General features: G+C 40.8%; 1 protein-coding gene across 2 annotated transcripts in view; it reads left to right on the plus strand.

Annotated features, from left to right (window-relative positions):
* Positions 1-22,153, plus strand: part of SUGCT (succinyl-CoA:glutarate-CoA transferase) — a 527,109-nt gene that overhangs the window by 437,194 nt on the left and 67,762 nt on the right. The window lies entirely within an intron of this gene.

Consider the following 22,153-nt stretch of genomic DNA (forward strand, 5'->3'; position numbering starts at 1 on the left):
GTCTGTTGTCTCTGCTCTGGGGATTGCTGGTAAAACATGCCACATTCTTCATTGTGTCCCTATTTTCCAGACTATGCACAAACCATGCACTTTTTTTTTTCCTTTTCTTCTAAGATTTGGGATCAACTTACAGTATTGTCCCAGAACAGATCAGATAATGGCCACTGGCATGTAAAAAATAATAATAAGCCCTGACCAGTTTGGCTCAGTGGATAGAGCATCAGCCTGCAGACTCAAGGGTCCCAGGTTCGATTCCTGTCAAGGGCATGTACCTTGGTTGCGGGCACATCCCCAGTGTGTGTGTGTGGGGGGTGTGCAGGAGGCAGCTGATCGATGTTTCTCTCTCATCGATGTTTCTAACTCTCTATCCCTCTCCCTTCCTCTCTGTAAAAAAATCAATAAAATATATTAAAAATAATAATAAGAGGGAATTATGATAAATAAATAAAATTGAAATAGAAAATTCTAATGCCCAGGAATATAGGGAACATTATACACAAATTAAGGAAGGTAACTAAGAGAGAGAAAGAGCAGGTATAAGCATATCAGAGACTGAGATCATATGTTAATATGGAAATGATATATCATGTAGAAAGGTAATAGGGGAAAAGCATGTTAATAAAAGCTAAGAAAGGCTTTTATTCGTTCATATTATTGAGCGTATACTATGTGGCAGGCAATGCTTTGGGTCCTCAGAATGAAAAAATAAACCAGATTCCTTGGCTCCTGGCCACATGGAGCTCATTCTCAATGGAAATTCTGGCAATAAAAGCAATCAACAAATGTTCCTATAACTATAATTCATGGTATGTGCAAGGAAGGGGAATGAACAGGGTGCTGTCACAGAGAATAATGGGGAAAGAGGGACCTGTGTTAATTTAGTTGATCAGAGGATGACTTATCAACTGGGAACTGAAGGATGTAAAGAAGTCAACATTTGGAGAGTAGGGGGAAGAGCATTCCAAGCAAAGGGACCAGCATGTGAGACGACCCTGAGGTGGGAAGGAGCTGGGTGCGTTTTAAGCCAGGACATGAGACTAGAGAGCAGGGCAGAGCCTTGAAGGCCCCACTAAATCTGATTTCACTCTAGTTTTAAGCAGGGGAGTAAAATGACAGTGTATAATTTACAGCAGGTTAAGAAGTTATTACAGGAGTTCAGGTACTGATGTCTTAAGTGAGGGTCATGGTAATAGCAATAAAGGGAAGGGGGTGGTCAAAATGTAATCACAGAGTTTTCAGTATGAAAAGACTTTAAAAGGCATTTTGTCCAGTAGTTTTAACTTTATTTTTTAAACAGTAAACTGATCATCTAAAACAGATCAAAACAGAGTTTTGCTGGTCGATAGATTAGCACTCCAGCTGTTTGACTTCCTTTTACTTTCATCATGCCTTCCAAATCCCTCCTTAGAACCATCGGCCCTAACGAACAACCCAAGAACCACTGGTCCAATTTAATTCCCCAAGTTTAAAGATGAGGTCCGACAGTCATTTATATCCCCAACACATGAGAGGAAAGGTTAAACACTAGAAAGTTAGTACAAATATTAGTATGAAAGTAAGGAAACAAGTAAGCCAGTGGCCAACCTAGAATGAACTCACTGGATGTAATCCTCTCTCAATCAATCAGACATGAATTTGCTGACTTCCAGGTAACTCAGGAAGATGGGAAATATTTTTTCAGATTCCTTAAAGGGAGATGTATACCCATTTCACTCACTTGAATTTACACGTGTATTTGTTAGTTATAGTCACAAGAAAGCTGTATAACAAATAACCACAAAAATCTCAGTGGCACTCTAGCATAAGCATTTATTTATTCCATGGATGTGGATCTAAGTGGGGGATGGCTGAGCGGGGTTGGACTTGCCCGGGTAGCTTTTATTACAGGTGCAAGCCTGGCATCTAGTGAGGTTTGCCTCCTCACTGTGTTAGCCTCAGTTCTGCTCCGTGTGTCTCTCCTGTTCTTGTCATGACAATGGCAGGAGAGCAAGAAACTAAGCAGAAACCACAAGGCCACTTAAGACCTTCTGCAGAGCTGTCAGATCCTTCTGCCCGCACTCTATTGGCCAAAGCAGCTTTTAGGCTGTATCCCAAGAGCTGGGGAAATAAATATCTTTTTACGTGAAACTGGTAAAGGCTTCGGAGGGGTAAATAAGGCTTGGGTCAAAAATTCAAGTTACCATGACAGAATTCTCAGATCTGTCGTAATCTTTCTTATTCTTCATTTTTATCTTTATTCTCTTTGGGAGTTTGTCTGTCTTTCTTTCTTTCTTTCTTTCTTTCTTTCTTTCTTTCTCTCTCTCTCTCTCTCTCTCTCTCTCTCTCTCTCTCTCTTTCTTTCTTTCCTTCTTTCCTTCTTTCCTCTCTTCCTCCCTCCCTTCCTCCCTCCCTCCCTCCCTCCCTCCCTTCCTTCCTTCCTTCCTTCCTTCCTTCCTTCCTTCCTTCCTTCCTTCCTTCCTTCCTTCCTTCCTTCTTTCCTCCCTCCCTCCCTCCCTCCCTCCCTCCCTCCCTCACCTGAGGGCATATTTCCATTGACCCCAGAGAGAGAGAGAGGAAGAGAGAGACATCCATTGGTTGCTTCCTTTATGCCCCCCCTCCCCCCCCCCCGACTGAGGATTGAACCAGCCACCTTTTGGTGTACAGGACAATGCTTCAATCAACTGAGCCACCCAACCAGGGCTATTTTTGTTCCTTTAATTTCTATAGAGCTTAAGCATATTTTTATATATCTATCTTATTGACTTACCTTTTATCCTTTCTATAGAATTATCAATATTGGAAGTCTCAGATTTGGGATGAAATGGATGCATTTAGGTCATTTTCAAAATTAGTATCTGAGTGTTTCTCCAAGGCAATACACCTGGACTCCCCATGAAAAGGGAGAGAAAATCAGATAAAAAGTTGCTATTGTTTCTTCTAATTCAGTGTATCCTAGTAAGGGGCCTCTCAAACAGGATAAGATATATTAATATAAATAATTTCACAGTAAATAATTAAATTTTTCCTGTGGATTGCCCCTTTCATTGATTTTATTTACCTATGATAGTTCTGTCTTTCTTTGTAAATGTTCCCTTTGGAGACCTCATGAATGTTGTAAAAATAACTCAGACTCTCCCACAATGCCTCATTAAAGTGAATCTGCCAAAACAGAAAAAGTGGGTAGAGTGAAAGGTGATTTTATGCTACACTGTTTGCTAGTTAGCCAGTGGAGACACATTTTGAATTCATTAAATGTATTTCTCTAGATTTGCATATACATGGGTGTGCAAAAATAGGTTTACAGTTGTTTCTATGGAAAAATATATAACACAAGAATAGTATATAATAAAAGCCTAATATGCTAAGTGTCCGGTCGTCCAGTTGGCCGTTCAACCAATCAAAGTTTAATATGCTAATGATATGCAAAGCTGCTGAACTGCTCACTATGACATGCACTGACCACCAGGGGGAAGACGCTCTGACCAGTAGGTTAGCTTGCTGCTGGGGTCCGGCCGATCCAGACTGAGCAAGGCAGGCCGGTCCCTCCCGGGCTGGCCAACCTCCCACATCCCTCCCTGGCCCTGATTGTGCACCAGTGGGGTCCCTTGGCCTGGCCTGTGCCCTCTTGCAATCTGGGACCCCTCCGGGGATGTCAGAGAGCCAGTTTCGGCCCCATTGGCAGAATAATCAGTCGCTATGACACACACTGACCACCAGGGGGAAGATGCTCAATGCAGGAGCTACCCCCTGGTGGTCAGTGCTCTCCCGCTGTGGGAAGCCGGGTGGGTGAGTGCAGCGGCAGTGGCGGGAGCCTCTCCAACCTCCGCAGCAGCGCTAGAAATATCTGACTGATGGCTTAAGCCCGCTCCCCACAGGACTCCCGGACTGCACAGACTAGGCTGAGGGGACCCCCCCCCCCCCCCAAAGTGCATGAATTTCATGCACCGGGCCTCTAGTAAACAATAATACAAGAATAAACTGTTTCACGTACTTACAACTGTAAATCTACTTTTGCCACCCCCTTTATATCTGCATCTTCACATTTACAATAAAAAAATCCTGTTGACATTACTTCAAACTACTTATTTATATTTCCTTTGTTATTAGTGAACCTGTACTGAAATTTTGATATATTCTATTAATTTACCTGAAGCATTATGTCTTAGTAGTTACTAGAAACCTGTCCCTTGAAGAAAGCAATAATTCTTATGTAATTTTGATTGTACCTTTTTAGAGATGTGTAAGTCCACACCATTCCCTCAGATTCTCAAATTAGAGCTCCTGTGTACTCCTAATTGATTAATACTGAAAGATATTGGTCAACCAGTGTTTCCCAACTATTGGGAAATTATTTGCCTCTTCAAAATTCCTGTTGCCTACTTAAATAATTATTGTGAGCATTTAATACATTGTTACAATATTTGCAGCCATTACCAATATTAAAATATACCATGTAATATGATCTAAACTATCTCCTTTATTAATTAACATATATTCCAATATACTTTTTATATCATTTCCCATCATCTCCAACACAATAAATAATTAAGAAAGACATTTATTTTGTATATATACATGTCATAGTTAAAGTATGCAATCTAGTTAATGCTCATGAATTATCACTAAATATGAATTGTAGTTATATTAATGCTAATGCTGTTGTTCTTTATTTCATGTACTGCTCATGACACTACTCTCTCATTTGAGCTTTAAAGCCTATTTTACAGTTAAAAATGGAAAGAAACTAATAAAATTTATTATTCATGGGGGTATAAATGAGAAAATATATCATATTTTTCTTTGCCAGACTTAAATATTCTGGCGTTCTGATAATACCCCATGAGGGTCATAGTCCTTAGTTTTCGCTCACCATTATCTTAGTGGCAGAAGTGTGAGCACACTGGGCACAATGTACTGATTTGCTCCTAATTAACTAATTTAATCTGATGCAGTGACCAATCTTCAAGCACACACACATGCTCACACCACACACAACTACACTCCCTAAACCTATTGTCTTCCATAAGCTCTATGAAGATCTGGTGAGAGAGCTGCCCCCAGAACAGACAGAGCCACTCGTGGAGATTACAGTTTGGCAGGGAAGGCACCATTCAGTGCATACAGAGCAGCAGGATGAGCGTTTCCATAGAAAACCAGAGGCTACAGCCCGGTGCTCTGGAAGACTGACCAGGGAGACCTAAGCTAGTGTGTGGGATCAGGAAAGTTTTCTTGAGAAGTGAACTGTAAACAGACATGGGAACAATGACCAGTTGTCAGCGGAGCCAACCTGGTGTGGCTGAAGGAGCAACAAAGAGGCCCAGTGCTAGTATCTGGAGGAGATGAGACAGGGCTCAAACGGAGAAATGGAGTGGGACAGGCTTATGGTTACCCTGGGGAGGTAGACAGAGGCCAGAAGAATGAGACCTACGATAGAACTAATGACCAAATTCAAAACAAATCAAAATGTCCAGGAGAGCTATGCTGGGTCTCTCAGATCCCTACTATCTAGGGGGAAAGGTGGGACTTACAAGAGGAGCTTGGGTAGGAACCTCAAACCTAGTTGGGCAGATGTTCTGATTGATTGAGTTCAGGGTTAATTTCTAAGTTGGTTAAAGAATTTTATAAAGCTCATATTATCATGCATTTTAAACTGAAATAGATAAAAAATTTGTTAATTACTGGAAGGCAAAGGCACATTGGAGTTCCCACCATGATATTTCTTCAGCAAGACATTGGCCATTATATAAACATCACCTTATTTGTTAGTTTACTGAAAAGATCTTAAATCAGTGATTATATCAAAAGGACTGCCAGTTTCCACTGAGCCATTCACCCACCATTTGCACCTTCTTCTTGAAATACTGCTACCCACTGGACTTTTAGCCAGAGTGGAATGTCTTTCCACGTAGTGTGTAGGGGCCAAAACAGTCTTGGTGCTGAGTTCCAAACTTCAAAGAATATCACTGAAATAGAGTTTGCTGTGAGCTCAGTTCCTCCCCACAGTCTTTGTCAGATGTTTCCCTGTGCATGTGGGTTGCGGTTACTTGACTCCAGTGGCACTGCTGGGAAGTATTGTACTGATGAGTGTGTCAGCGCTGTGGCAAGGAAGCCGTCTTCTGTGCATAGAAAATGAGTTTCAATGGAATTAGCCTTGCCTGCTATCCCACGCCCCCCCCGCCCCCCCCGCCCTGTGTTTTTCAGAAAGTAGCTCGAAGTGATTTTAAATGAAACGTTTCATAAGTCTCTTCCCATAGGATTTTAATATTCATATTTGGAACGTGCAACAATTCTTAGCTAGTGGATGTCGGATGTGGGAAGAGCAATCACCACTATGAATTAATGTAGCTCAAACCAGATTATTAGAATTCTGATGTTTGGATTTTATAGTGAATTTTGAAAAAGTTGAATGTTTGTTATTTGATTATCTGACATGTTTTATTTCTGAGTGTTTGGCAGCTTATATAAAAGACTAGAGGCCCAGTGCACAAAAATTTGTGCACTCGGGGGGGGAGAGGGGGTCCCTCAGCCCATCCTGTGCCCTCTCGCAGTCTGGGACCCCTCAGGAGATAATGACCTGCTGGCTTAGGCCTGCTCCTGGGTGGCAGAGGGCAGGCCCAATCCCTAGGTGCAGCCCCTGGTCGGGCTCAGAGCAGGGCCGATTGGGGAGTTGGGGCGCCGCCCCCTATCATGCACAGAGCAGGGCGGATGGGGAGGTTGTGATGCCACCCCTAGTCACGCTCAGGGTAGGGCCGATTGGGGGGTTGGGGCACCGCCCTCTGTCACACTCAAGGCAGGGTCGATAGGGAAGTTGCGGTGCCACCCCCTGCCACGCACAGAGCAGGGCTGATCAGGGGGTTGGGGCGCTGCCCCCTGCCATGCACAGAGCAGGGCCGATCAGGGGGTTGGGGCGCTGCCCCCTGCCACGCACAGAGCAGGGCCGATCAGGGGGTTGGGGCGCTGCCCCCTGCCATGCACAGAGCAGGGCCGATCAGGGGGTTGGGGCGCTGCCCCCTGTCACACACAGAGCAGGGACCATCGGGGCTTGGGGCTCCGTACTCTGTCACACACAGAGTAGGGCCCATCAGGGGTTTGGGGAGCTCCCCCTTGTCATGCACAGAGCAGGGTCAATCAGGGGTTTTGGGAGCTCCCCCCTGTCATGCACAGAGCAGGGCTGATCAGGGGGTTGGGGAGCTGCCCCCTGTCACACACAGAGCAGGGCCAATCAGGGGTTTTGGGAGCTCCTCCCTGCCACGCACAGAGTAGGGCCAATAGGGGAGCTGGGGCACCGCCCCCTGTCACATATAGAGCAGGGCCCGTGGGGGGGGGGGGGGCGGGTAGTTGAGGCGCCACACCCTGTCACACTCAGGGCAGGGCCGATGGGGAGGTATGGCTCTACCCCGTCTCACATAGAGCAGGGCCCGTGGGGGGGTTGGGGTGCCGCCACTGTCACACACAGAGCCGCAGGGCAATCGGGGTTGGGGCGCCGCCCTCTATCACCCACAGAGCAGGGCTGATCAGGGGGTTGGGGCACTGCCCCCTATCACCCACAGAGCCGCAGGGCTGATCAGGGCGTTTGGGCATTGCCCCCTGTCACACACAGAGCCGCAGGGCAATCAGGGGGTTGGGGCACTGCCCCCTGTCACACACAGAGCCGCAGGGCAATCAGGGCGTTTGGGCGCTGCCCCCTGTCACGCTGATCCCGGTGCCGGGAGGCCTCGAGGCTCCGCTGATCCCGCCCGGCAGGGTCACAGATCCGGGTCCCAGACCGCAGACAGCCTTGCCTGCTGCCGCCTGCCTTCAGTATGCAAATTAGCCGCCATCTTGTTGCTTCAGGGTGGGGGTCCCCACTGGGGTGCCTGGCCAGTCTGGGTGAGGGGCTGAGGGCCGTTTTCAGGCTGGCGGGCGACTGGAGCTCCAAACCTCTCCTTTTTTTCTTTTTTTTATTCTGGCATTTATTTACCTTCTATGGCTGTCACTGGAGCTGAGAGCCGGCTTTCTCTCTGAGGCTCGGCTGAAAGCAGGTTTCTGGCCTTTGTTTTCTGTATTCGAAACAATGTTGCGACTCCAGCTCTGAGATCCCGGCTGACTGACAGGAGCTTTCTGGAGTTTTGTTTATCTTCTGTAAATGTTACTATGTTTCCAACTGAAGCTCAGAGGCCGGCGGGGAACGTTGGAGTCCACAGCAAGCAAGCCTCCTGTTAGCTTCCAGCTGCCTGGCTGCCGGCCGCCATCTTGGCTGACAGTTAATTTGCATAAGGATACGCTGATTAGCCAATGGGAAGGGTAGCGGTCGTACGCCAATTACCATGTTTCTCTTTTATTAGTGTAGATGGTCCATAACACCTTTCTTTTGTAAGCTTCTGGGAGGAAAGATGCTGTCATTTAACATCTAACGAACACCCTCTATACCAACTAAGTTCTTAATAGATATTTTCTGGATGATGATTAGAGTAAAAACCTTTAGATGAAAAAATAATTTAAAAAGATAATTTGTGACTATTTTAAGCAATATGCATTTTTTTATGAACAGACTGGCTACCTGTAGAAGCTATCCGAAAGAGATTCATTTCACTTCTTTAGTTTGTTTCCAGTTTGAAGTACATAAATGAAGTTACCACCTAGTCTCTTGCTTACAAATCTTCCTCTTCTAGCTACATGAGACTTTGCCTTGCCTTTCCTTTTAGCTTTTTTCCTTCCCTTTAGGTACAAAATTAGTTAGTGTTTTTGAAATCACATACCCTCAAAGTGCAGTTAAATTTCTATAATGGATAACAGCTATGGGGAAAGCTGTCACAAGTCTCACTGGGAGAAAAGAAAAATTATGAGGAACCAAAGTTTCAGCTTACACCCCTCCTTAAAGTTTAAATATGTGAGTTCTAAGAAGGAATTCTAAGTAAAACCAACCTGAGAGTAAAAGGTGGGATAACTTATTTCTTCCAGGTAGAGAAATCTCTCAGGTGACAACAGGAAGCGTGTAAAGTTTTCATGTTGTGCGTAGTGCGTAATCTGTCTCCTAGAAAGAGCATACCCCTTCAGGGAGCAGGTTAAGCTGTAAAAAAGAGGAAAGAGATGAAAGGAAGGTTCTACAGTCTGTCAACAGAATGAGAGAAAGCTGGCAGGGAAGTGAATTTTCAAATAGACTAGCCATGGTACTTCCCAAAGTCCTCAATTATTTTTAACTTTATTAAACCCTTAACCCAAGGCAATGTACTGATGGTTAAATAAATCAGTGTTATTCTCAGACGATTTGACATTGAGTGCCGGCAGCCTTCTCTGGAAGTCCCGTGTAGTGAGGCAGGATCACAGACCTTGTTGCCTGTCAGTGAGAAATGAATAGCACAGTGACTTCCCTGCCTAGGAGAGCCTGGAGGAAGCAGGAGGGAATCACAGCCCCAGGAATGTCTTTCCATCAGGAACCTAAGAAGCCCTAAGAGCCAAGTTACTGTCACTGATAGGACTTAGGAACCTTCATCAACTATGCTTCTCTGTGCCATGAGGAAGACATATTTTGTTAGACCAGGGCTTTCCTTCTCAGGGAATTCATATCCCTATTAGTTGGGACTGGGAATGTGGCCAAGAACTCAGTTGTTCCTCTTCAACATATGCTCATCAATCTAGACACTCAGGTAAGTAAATCCATCTAATAGACAAGAAACTCTTCTTGCAAACTCGTCATAAGTTATCAATGAAATTAGAGTAAGTTTTCAGTATTAGGAAGTGACATTTAAGCTAAAGGATTTTTCTTGGTGTATATTTAATTAGACTTATAAATTATTTGGGATGTTTTCTCAAATATCAAGATGCAGAATGATCCTTGAGGTGAGAGTTGTGTTTGAAATCATCTGAATGAACCACTGAATGCTGAGCCAAATCTAGAAATCAAAATAAGATTAAAAAAAAAATCAAAAGCCACAGGAAGAGTGGAAGCCTCAATGATAGTAAAGCATTTTTTTTTTTTTTTTTTGGTTATTTTGTCTTAGAAAGTGTATCAGATATTTTCTGGGATCAGTTCTTTAGTTCTTCAATTTGCTGCAGTCAACTTTCATTGGGTACTCAGGGAAGTCTTTTACTGGATCAAACTCTAGTGCTGACCTTATGATAAATCTTAGAGAATAAAGTGATTAAATGTAATTAGGCAAGTAGACTGGCTGGATAAATAAATTCAAATACCAAGTAATAGCTAAATATAAAAAAAATTAAATTATTTTCCAGTTTGGACTTCCATGTTATGGAGTTAACTTGGATAAGCAAGAGGTGACATCATCTTTGCCACCAAGTGGGTTTCAGCCTAGAGTGTGTTGCTTGACTTCATTGCTGGATTTATCTATGCCTGAATTCTTCTTATGCTCTGAGATAAGAATGGCTTTGTTTTCCTCCAGCATCACCAGGTAGGGACTTTTTAGTCCATGAAGATATGACAATTGGGCTGAATCCCATAGGAAATTAAAAAAAATACATGGATTCTTAAGATATCAAGATATATTCCTGTTCAAAAGGCTTAGCTAAAAAAAAAATCAATGGAGTAAGCAATATTTTTATTTAAAGATATTATGGCTTAATTTTTACTAAGCACAGTGTTATGTTAATATAATAAGTATTGGAGGAGGTGAAGAAATGGTAGTTAAAGGATTTATTTGACACTGAGCTGGTCTATGGGGCTCATTGCTTGTCTTCTCAGTAGGAGCAAATGGTATTTTGTGTATGTCAGTTCTGTATCAGTCTTCATGGAACCATATCCCCATGTTGTTATATCTGTCTGGTATGGCATTAGTAGTCAATGTGTCTCTGAGCTCATCTTTTGAGTAAGATTGAGATACCACCTGAGGGGAAGGGATGAGGGACCTTGAAATGTTCACCCAACGTGTCCTTCACCTGAACACATCTAAGTCTCAGCATCCCTGTGACTCTCAGAGGGGTGACCCATTAGTCTAACCTACTCAAAACCCTGTGTCTGTTGCAAGTGTTCCTATGAACCCTCTACTTGAGGTTATTACAAGAAGCCACATGCTTTTCAAACAAGTAAGCAAAACCTAATTTTCATTAAATGAAAAAAGTTATTAGAAGACATTTTGGGAATTTCAGGACAGGGTGTGGTGAAATAAGATTCTGCAGCCACAAAAAGATAGGGAAATACTACCCATATAGATTTAAATATAGTTTACCCCTATAAATTCCTCAAAGACAACTTGCTTTCTCTTTGCTGGACCTTCAAATTGGTGTGTGACTTTAAGTAACTCACTTTACCTTCTAGTGCAGTGGTTCTCAACCTTCCTAAGGCCGCGACCCTTTAATACAGTTCCTCATGTTGTGGTGACCCTCAACCATAAAATTATTTTCCTTGCTACTTCATAACTGTAATTTTGCTACTGTTATGAATCATAATGTAAATATCTGATATGCAGGATGTATTTTCATTGTTATAAATTGAACATAATTAAAGCATAGTGATTAATCACAAAAACAATATGTAATTATATATGTGTTTTCCGATGGTCTTAGGCGACCCCTGTGAAAGGGTCATTCGACCCCCAAAGGGGTCGCGACCCACAGGTTGAGAAATGCTGTTTTAGTGCCTTATAATCTTGTGCTAATGGGATCAATCTTTTTGTTCTTTTAATTTAAAGGAAAATGCAATTCACTGTACTAAATATAAATATATTATGTGAATGGATTTTAATGACATCATTACCATGGAACATTTAAATTTGAAAAAAAGAATATGAGCAAACATCTGTTGAGTACTTCTCTGTATAGGGTGTGTATGTAAGCCCTTTATATATATAATTTATTTAATCTCTAGGACAATTCAGTAAACCATATATTATTATGTCCAATTTACAGATGAGAAAATTGGGACTTGGTGAATGTTGCAGCACCAAATCCAAGTTTGAGTATCCCTGAAATCTGTCTTCTTTTCTCTATTTACTATTATTTCCTGAAGTTGAGCCAAAAAGGAAAATTAAGCTCACTCTTATGCTTTTGACCTTACAACTTTGACCTCTAACTTAAAGGCTGCTTAATATATTTTTAAATCTTTCATTTAAAGATCAGCTTGGAAATTTATTTAAAGAATGTTTACATTCAAGAATTTGAACTTAGATTGAGTCTACCTCCTTTGGGGATTCAGTTTTTTTTTATTTTTTATTTATTATTTATTATTATTATTTTTACAAAATCTATAATTGTGCTTCTATGAAAAAAAAGCCATTGGAAAATGCATTGGTAGGCCATTTTCATATTCTCAAGAGCATATAAGTGTAAATGCACCATAACATGTGGATTATATTTCCTTTAAGTTGTACTGTTTTCACACATTAACAGAAAAGCAGTTTGGGAAGAGGAAAAAAAGAGAAATGTTTGGGCTATACATGCAAAGACCCAGGATATAAGCTGCCACCCTGATGTTCCTGGATTTCGCATCCTGTCAGTGATCACCCGTGGTCTGGGTGCTGTGTGGGCAAATTTCCTCTTGCTCACTGGGGGCTGGCTTTGTTATAAAGTTAGAGCCAGATTTTCTTTTAGCAACATTAATCGGTGTGTTGTTATAAGAAAGTTAAGATGAGTGTTGATACTATGGCCAAAACAAGAATTTAAAAATTCATGAAATTCTGTATGACTCTACTGACAGGAGGTGCCTAAGTAGTCAAATTTATAAAGACAGAACGTAGAAAGGTGGTTGCCAGCGGTTGCAGGGAGGGAAGAAAGGGGAGTTAGTGTTTCATGGGTACACCATTTCAGTTGGGGAAGATGACAAATTTCTGGAGAGATTGGTGGTGATGGGCATGCAACAATATGAATGCACTCAATGTTACAGAACTGTCCACTTAAAAAAGGCTAAAGTGATAAATTTTATATTGTATATATTTTACCACAATAAAAATATGACTACCACACATAGATTAGCTAAGTTCTGTGTTGTTTCCCCAGTGTACACATGGTACATATGTATGGTGTGCGCACAAGACATGGCAGAGTGGAGGGCGGATAGGCTCCATCACTGAGGCCCGAGTGCAAAACCTGGCTCTGCAGTTTATAGTTGGAGACTGTAGGTAGCCTTTCTAAGCCACCTCACTGGCATCTACCTTATCTGTAATAGAAAGGTAAACACTTACCCCACTGTGACTTATAATAATTCTATAATAATATATTCCAAGTGCTCAGCACATAGAAGGAATAAGCGAAAGCACATTGTAGAGAATACGCTCTCAAAATATCTACAGTAGCAACAGTAGCAACAACTCCTGCAGAAAATAAAACTAGCCACTTTGTCGGGTATTTTTCAAACATTAAATAATTTTGCATAATTCTCTAAGTCGTACAGTTACATAAATCATTCTTTTGTTTAATAAGTGTTTATCTGGTATCTGCTCTATGCCAAGTGTTGGCTGACAAGGAGCTTAGATTAATGGGCATTTGATAGTGACCAATAAAATGAAATGCAGTGGGGACTGGGAAACCCTGGGACTGGTGCTGCCAGGTGTGTGTTAGGCAAAACCAGTCCCTATAACCGCCTTCCCGCTAGGAGCTCTTGGACAAATATATTGTGCATAAAGTAACTGGAGACTATGCAGTATGAAAGCATCCTTCAAAAGCAGCATTGTTCTCTGACAGGTCATGCAGGTGAAAATAATAATTCAGACATCACACATGAGAATATAATAACTTGTTTCATAGAAATTAGAGAAGAGCCTTGATACAGTGCAATGTTTCCAAAATATACTCTGCATAACCTACAGTTTCTTGTAGCCCTAATATTTGTCTCACCAAGAAATGGACATGTTGTCAGACAACTTTGGGAAACCTACATTAAACAAAAGTCAATGAATTGTCTTTACCATGACATTTCTCAATATTGTTAAAATTCTGATATATGATTGTCTCTAAGAAGGAGATACCGAATACCTTGTTTTCTTGTTATTTGACAGTGGAGCCCTTTACCCTCAGAGCTCTTATTAAGATCTCATGGAAAAGCATTTTGTGGGTCACTCCACTGGAACACGTGTCCCTTGGAGCCACATGAGACAAGTTGTAATGTCACTTCCTGGATAAATGGGCTAGTTTTCACTAACAAAGGGAGGGGAAGCCAAATAAGACAACTATCCTCTGAGGGTTGAATTTTCTTTTCTTTTTTTCTTAGTCCAAGGGACCAAGGGTCCCAGGGAGTATTAGAAGGTTTTTTCTCTTCTTCTCTGGATGTTAAACACACATGAACACTGGGCAGGAAGGGGTCAGCTGGGAGCAGAGCCAAGGGGGTGTCTGTGTGGCTGAAAGGTTATAGTGGTGCTGGGGGCACTTTCAGTCCAAGCTGGCTCAGCCCGTACCAGTGAGAGCCTCATTAGACCACGAAAGGCATCTAGAATGGAAATGGATTGAAGGCAACACCAAAGTGCAGATCAGGAATAGCTCACACGGTGATGCTCTTGCACTAGAAGCAAAATCTATCCTTGGATCTAAAGAAATCACTTGAGGAGAAAACACTTTCTCTTCATTGAGCCTCAGTAAAGCTGCATTAGAAGAATTCTGCACAATTGTTCATACCCTAGCTTAGAAAATGGAGTTGATTAAGTGGAAGGAAATTTTAAAAATGTGACAGAGATGATGAGGTGATTAAGAGGTAGGATTTAAGGAGTAAGGTATGGAGAATTGAAGATGGATGACTGAGTAGCAATGACAGTGAGGTGTGTGACAGCTGCCTATAAATACCCAATTAATTGCCTAATGTGGCAAATGAGAATAAACAGGCTTTAAGCACCGAAAGGGAAACTTGAATTTAAATCCATTAGGGAAACTTTATTTACAGTGCAAGGGAAATCAGCTGAGTTATTTGAAGAAAGATTCAGGATGATACTTTTCTTTCTTAAATGATCTTAAACGAAGTTTTTATTTTATTTTAAAAGGATACATAATTTTTTATGTTTCTTAGGAGTAGAAATTGAAGAATAAAGAATACATTTTTATTTTGCTGCAGGGTATTGTGAACTGCTGACAACACTTAAGGCTGCTTCAAGCCTCTAGACATGTTTTCCTTCTAAGGTGAATTATAGTGATATGCATGGTGGTAAGAAGCATATAAAACCTACACATTGGGTTACACTGTGGAGATGCACCTTGTAGTGTACAGCATAGTAAGGGTAGTTACTATAGAGAGCACTTGATAAAAGTACCCAACCTTTAGTGAGTCTGCTTATGCATTAGGTGCAGCACATATATAGTATCTAATCATCATTTGACATTCTGAGGGAGACACTAGTATCCCCATTTTATAGATGAGCAAACTGAGCCTCAGTGACATAAATGAGCCGACCAAAGGCACACAGCCAGTAAGTTGATGAGTCAGAATTTGCATTCAATTCTGAGTTACTTAAAAGTCCATGCCTTTTAGTGCAATGCTATGCCACCCCCTGATCGCCATTTGTATAAACCCTGAGCCAATGGCATTTTGATCACCATTTGTATAAACTCTGAGCCAATGGCTTAGTATATAGGAAGCACTCCTGAGAGTGAAATGGTTTGCTTGTGTTTGAGGGTGGGTGGTCACTCAGCGTGCTCCCCACACTTACTCTGCTTAAGCAAACAGCTGGCCCAGGGTTGTCCATGGCATGAATTAGGCAAGGCTGGAAGAAAGGGCAGTGGGCTCTAGCCGCTGTATGGAGGAGCTCTGTCAGATCTCAAAAGCAGCATCTAGATTTAATTATAACTTCTCTTTGTGGTCTTTGAAGCTTTTTGGTATTTCTTTCCTTGCCTCATGGAGTTCAGATCTGTTTTCACATAAACAGAAATGATTCCTCCTTTCTGAGCACTTCATTGTTGGTGGCATTGTGGAATGTTCCAGGAAGGGGGAAATGAGGCCAATTATAAAGGAGAAATTCCTCTTCGGCTTGCATGTTTATATGAAAATGCCAAAGCTACCAGCTGTTACTATAGCAAGCCTGGCTAAAGCCCCTTTTCCCAACTGTCCTACAGCCTGCATACAGCAGGGGGAGATACTTCCAGTAGACTTGGTTAGAAGATGAAAAGAGTTCCCACAAGTGTCATCCTGCATTGGTGAGTTTTACAGGAAATTTAGGAAACATGCACGTTAGTACACTTTTTATTTTAGTAAGAGTTTCCCAAACTGTAAGCATGGCAGTGACAACTCAAATAAATGCTAACCATTCTCTATTAAATACCTTCCCTCAACTTACCACTGCGGAGTGTTTTCCTTGAACAGAGAGAATGTAGATTGAAAGAAATTAATTTCACATTCCAATTTATAGGACATTTGAGACGAACAGCCCATCAGTGTTACCGTTACCTCATTCGCCTTTTTTAGCCATCAGGACTGACTGCTTATGTCTTTTACACTCATGGAATGCATTTCAAATGTAAGGAATTCAGTTCCATAGCAGGGACTGAGCAGAGACGATATATATCATCTTGTTGGCTATCTTGATCATGCTTTCTTCTTTTCTTAAAAAAGGAATATAAATGGCATATTAGGACTGATGGAAAAAACAGATCTGAAAGGAAGGTTGAAAAAAATTAAGTTTATTTAAACAATTCTCCTGGAATCATTCAAGAGTGTAGAGTGGAGTAGATTCAAAAATCAGAGCAATATAATCATGAGATTATATTTTCCAAATGGAGCTTAATTGGAGCAGTTTTACCGTATTGAACTGGTTAAGGCATCTTTCCTGTCAAGACTCCCAACAGAGGTAACCCTAGTCCTATTTCCTCCCTCTGCCACCGGGTGTCCAAGGTGAGCCTTCAGTTTCCTGGACATAGCAGTTACAGCTGGGACTCATACCAGCTCTCTCAGGCAGCCACAGTCTGGAGCAGTATGCTCTTTCTGGGGGGAGAACTTCACCCTGGAGGTGCTGGAGGCCCACCTTCCTCTCCTATTCCAGTGTTAAAGATTTTCTTGTGTGTTTACAGCAGCTCAAGTTATGGTCAGAATGACACCGTGGTGTTCCTGGTTCTCTTTGGCCTGGGTATAATAATGGGGAACCTTAAGTCCTCAAAAAGTATAAGTGACAGCTTATTTCATATTTGGCATTTTAATTCCAACAATAGTTTCATTAGTTGCCTTCCCTTCATTTGTGGTGAATTACAGACAGTTTTCTTTCTGGTCTATGTTTCTCCCAATTGTGAAATTTTTTTCCAGTAAGACCAAAATGAAAAGAAAAAAGAGCTGTCATTTAAACACATTTGACTTAAATCAAATTGAAACTCTACGAACTCCAAACCAAAGGCTGCCATTCTGGGTGAAATACCAAGATGTCGTCTGTGGAATGAATTCTTTTCATTAAAAAACAACAACAACAAAACAAAACAAAAATAAACTTTACTTGAAGATGCTTCTTGGATTCTCTGCATTCAGTCATCTCCTCCAACTCCCTGCCTGCGATCCAGAGTCTGATACAAATGATTTTGGAGGCCTGCCTTTTTAAAAAGAAAATAAAAACCGTGTGCTTTCCCTGAAATAAAAAATAACCAACATTTAGGCCTTCACGTCATCTATTGAGTATTTGAGCCAAAAGAAAAATTAACTGTTTAGAATCAGAGGTTTCCTAACTATTATAGTCCTTTTTATCATCTGTTTCCTTTGTATTTATTCCAAAGGGTACAGGAGGTAATATCGAAGAAGACTTAAACAAGGCAAATAAATGGGGAAAAATAGAATTTATGAGTGAAGAAAATAGAGGGATTACTCACATTTGAACAGGCTCTGAAATGGTTAAACTTTCACTGCACTCAGCCAGTGCACCTTCTCTCATACACAGGGAAATCCTTTGACAACACGCCTCTTCCTGTGCTTTTCTTGAATATCAAACATCACCCTCTAAGTTTTCAGCCATGTATTTTCTTTGGACTGCTCCACTTTACCCTTATTAAATATTTCGCATATCCGAAAGGAAATGTCAACACTTAACCTTTTGTGTGAGGTGGGAAAAAGGAAAAAGTTTATTTCACTATTCTTCCATTTAAACACAATGGAACTCTGCTCTAATATAATTTTTATTCTTGCATTCCAATATAATATGGGTGAAACCATGACTCCCCCAAAAGTGCAGAAAAAGCAATACATAACATCCATCCACAAAGCCCGGTGTCAGTCCTGGTGTGAAAACAAAATTTAACCTCATATTTTTATATGTGGCTACTATGGCTGTTGTTGTTTTTTTTCTCCCCCCAATTTAAATTTCTCCAAATCCCAATCTATTATTTTTTAATAAAACTGGAAGTCTTAATGTTAGTGAGAATTAAGCTTTTGATATGATACCACTTATATGTGAAATCTAAAGAACAAAATAAATTGACAAACAAAATAGAAACAGATTTATAGGTCGAGAACAGACTGATGGATGCCAGAGGGGAGGGGTGTTGGGGATCTGGGTGAAAAAGGTGAAGGGATTCAGACCCACAAATTGATATACAGGAAATATGGAGGGGAACACTTTGTAAAGTGTATGATTGTTTAACCCCTACGCTGTACACCTGAAACTAATACAAGAAAACCACAGTTCCATATCTAGACAAAACAGAAGAAATCCAGCTACCACTCAGTGAAGAGTTAGTGAATTTTCATTCCAAATTTATTAGTATATATAGGCAAACATTTAAGTGCTTCACTTAAAGGAAGTTGAGATGACTAATTACTACTGGATTAGCTACAGCACAGTAATTTTCATTGGTATTATTTAAAAAATTCAACAAGTGTATAAATAGAAAAAAAGTACTAAATGATAGTTATAGAATAATCATGGGGGTGTACAATAAAAAATAGAGAATATATTCAGCGATATTGTAATAGCTGTGTATGGTGCCAGGTGGGTACTAGATTTATTGGGGTGATCACTTCATACATTATACAAACATCTCATTACTGGGTTGTACGCCTGAAACTAATACAAGATAGTGTTGAATGCAAATTGCAATTTAAAAAAACCATTTAAAAAAGTCTTTGAAATAAATTAATTTTTCTCTGCAGTGTACTATCAGGGTAAATATAGAGAATTTGAAAAAGGCAGTCAGTTTTAGACTTTATGAGATACACATATTTTCAAGTAAGCAGCCAACTTTTATTCTTCTGGTTTATATATGCAATTTGAGGTGTATGTGTGTTTGTGTGATATATTTGAATATGTCATGTCAAATATTTTAAGTGTTAAGTAAATGTCAGCTTTTGCTAATATTATAGAGGTGACATCTACTTTGTGCCATGAGAAATTCAGTGATGTTGGATGGAGGTGATGGATTGTGGGTAGTATTGTAGGCTGAAAACTGGAGTTCCTTAAGGAGAACTTATTTTAATAATGATTATATAACAGCAATACGTACACATCTCACATAAACCATGTTTGAAAATGTTGTCTGGCTTATTTACTTACTAGGTGTTTTTGAAAATGTTCCAGTGACAGGAGACCTTTAAGTCTGCATTTTGCAAAGAAAGAGAAAAGTTTACCTAAACCACAAGACTAAAAACAAATAGAGTAGTAAGAATTAACCTCCTAATTTTTGCCTTTCTAATATCATAGGTCTCTTTATAGAATTTTTCTAATATTAATTTCTATACTTAAAATATGCCATCCGTATATACTTCCATACACCAAAGGTATGCTATAGAATGTAAACTATGCAATATAAAAGTAAATTTTATGGTATTTCTAAGCTTTGGCACCCCGAAAACTATCTTATTGGGTAATTTTAAAAAATGCCATTAGTCCAAAGGTCCCTGGGTCTTATTTCAAACCACAGAGGAGAGAGGCAGTGCTTGTCACACTAGTAACCTGGAGCCCGGGAGGAACTGGACAGACGCACTGATGTGGGTAGAAGGATAGCAGAAGACAACCTACCTATGGAAAATGGAGACACTGCCAACTCATTGGCGGGCACAATAACTGGTATACATAGGGTCATATTTACCAAGAGATGGCAAAGTGCATTGGCAGGCAATGGATAAAGATCATAGGTTCAAGGGCCACCAGAGTCCTAGCAAGTAGCATGCAGTGGACCCCAGGTAAATTCTTTAGCTTAGCAAGGCTTCAACCTCAAGACTGGTATCTAGGAGCTCTTATGTCCTGGCATAAGAAAGAGGCAAGAGCAAGTTGGAATCACTTTTCCTATATCCTGGAAGGACAACGTTCCCAGAATGGTTTGAAAGACAGAAACTAACCCTAGGGAAGAAGGCAGAACCTACTTTTCAAAACTTGAGCAAAAGGCAAGACTTGGTTTCAGGGCAAATTCAAGCACATGGCTGGGTCTGAGGCACACAGTGAGGACCAGCAGGCCCTATGTCTTCTGAGCACAATCACCCAGGCTCCCAGGATCCACAGAAGTAGAGGAAACGTATCAAGGGGCCGAAAGCCAAGCAGATATCAACCAGAGAATGTTTCCAGCTCAGGTCTTAGGGTTATCCCTCTCTGTTCAGCAGGTGAGTCCAGAGGCAGTGGACTCAAGGTACTTAACTTGTTTCTCAGAAATTTCCACCAAGTCAGTGGAAGAGGCAGTACCTGCCCCTGGAGTGACCTCAGCTGTGTGACAACAAGAATCTAAGCCAGTGCTGTGTTTCCTGGGGTCCTTCATGGCCCCAAGGACTCCAGACCTTTAAGAAAAACACCAAAATGATGCTTAAAATTCTGTAGGCCACTTTGTGGAAGGCTCTTTGTGACCAGGGGGCAAAGCCACGCAGGAATCTGTTCAGTTTATTGGGACAGCTGGATGCCAAAAACCAATATGTTTCAAAAGTCCACAGACCATCATTATCTCACCATTTCTGGGAAGCAGGTATGTTCAACATGACCAAGACCAAATAGTACTTTTTAAAAGAATGTTTGAGAATATCTTACCTGTGTCAAATGCCTTTATTTCCTTGGCTGTCTCTTACACTGGACCATGAGCAATTTGAGGCAGGAGCTCTGTTTTTATTAATGTACTAGAGGCCTGGTGCACAAATTCATGCACGGATGGGGTCCGGCCAGCCTGCCCCAATTGGGGTCGATTGGGATGGCAGGCCAGGGGAAGGGGTTGTAGGCAGTTGGCCAGCCAGCCCCACCCCCTGGTCGAACTTCTGGTTGAGGGGACAATTTGCACATTAGCCTTTTATTATATAGGATTGCCTAGCACAGTGACTTTAAAAGTTTACTTATATTGAATAAGTTAATGAGTTAACCTTGAAAAGTTTCCTGATGTCAGTGTCCAAAGAATTTTGCATTTTTAGCAGATATTTTAGTTTAAGGTGTACTGTTTTTTGTGTTCTTAATTTATTTTGGTGGAAGTTTATAGAAATAATAAACCGTATACCTAAATACTAGTATGTAGCAAATATAGCTGTGTATGAGTATCTTATAGGTTGAAAAGTGAGAATTTGCCCAAAGTAAGACACACTTAGATTTTTTTTACATTCCCACCTCACCTTTCCCTGTAAAGATTGTTTAACAAAATATAATCAAGAGGAGTTTATTTTCATTCAAGCCATTAAAATGAAGCAGATTGCATGTAGACCACAATCTGTATCAATGCAACCAAGTGATATAGATAATTGTAACTCTGTAAAGTTAAGAGGTAAATGCTCTGGCTCATGTTCCTCAGTAGTTAGAGTGTTGGCCCACTGAATGAAGGGCCAAGGGTTTGATTCCCAGTCAAAGGCACGTACCTGGGTTGCAGGTTCAATCCAGGCCTGGTTGGGGCAGGTGTGGGAGACAACCAATTGATGTGTGTCTCTCACATTGTTCTCTCTCTCTCTCTCTTTCATACTCTATCTCTCCTTTACCTTCCTCCCTTCTAACTCTCCCTCTTAAAAAAATCAATGGAAAAAATCCTCTTGCTCTTAATTTATTTTCGAGCACATTAATGATATTAAAACATTAAGAGGTAAACTAATAAATTTATTGAAACACATAATTTTATTTTTAGCATTTTTTTCTGATATGCTTTTTTTTAACAGTGCCATGAGATTATTAATACTAGAAAGGTATGTACTAAGTCTGGAGAAATCTAGACTCCTATAGTACTTTCTAAGTTCAAGCAACTAATTTTAGCCCAGTAAGAATAATTTAAGAATAGATGGGAGAATAAAATTATGGTTATTATTTTCAATATGTAGGTTTTCATTTTTTTAAACAGATACTTATCATCTAATGAGTAAATCAATTACATGAGACTTGAAAGAAAACATAATGAAAAAAGACATGGT

Source organism: Myotis yumanensis, unplaced genomic scaffold (assembly GCF_028538775.1).
Source record: "Myotis yumanensis isolate MYYU_CA2020_CCGP unplaced genomic scaffold, mMyoYum1.0.hap1 SCAF_9, whole genome shotgun sequence".
NCBI lineage: Eukaryota > Metazoa > Chordata > Mammalia > Chiroptera > Vespertilionidae > Myotis > Myotis yumanensis.